This window comes from Seriola lalandi, unplaced genomic scaffold (assembly GCF_002814215.2).
Source record: "Seriola lalandi dorsalis isolate HSWRI2012SDOR001 ecotype SW California unplaced genomic scaffold, Sedor1 jcf7180002054943, whole genome shotgun sequence".
NCBI lineage: Eukaryota > Metazoa > Chordata > Actinopteri > Carangiformes > Carangidae > Seriola > Seriola lalandi.
The window spans coordinates 182,948-183,329 of record NW_019525494.1 but is presented as its reverse complement, the minus strand read 5'-3'; positions in this window follow the sequence as shown (position 1 = coordinate 183,329).

Genomic DNA, 382 nt, shown 5'->3' with positions numbered 1-382 from the left:
GTCTTGGCATTTTATTGTGATCACAGTCTTATTTCACAAAAATGCTTGTGAGACATTGTGGCTCACATGTGGCTTTGACTTGCAACTGAATCTTTAGACCCCATTGTAAGATTACCATTACCATTACCATATTACCATTCATCCAAGATACAGGGAGATACCATATTTTTCTCTTGCTTTTGTGAAACTTCCATTGCTCAAGAACAGCTTGTTAAGTCTAGGAGAGACTGTATGTCGACACCCTCTTAAAATAATGGCCTAAGTCATTTTTTCAGGTTTTTCAGGAAACACAAAAAACTCAACAAAAGAGTCACACTTTTGACATAGGCCATTATACAACCGGGGGTAGAATTGCATGTTCCCCTCAACTGAGGATTCAGGC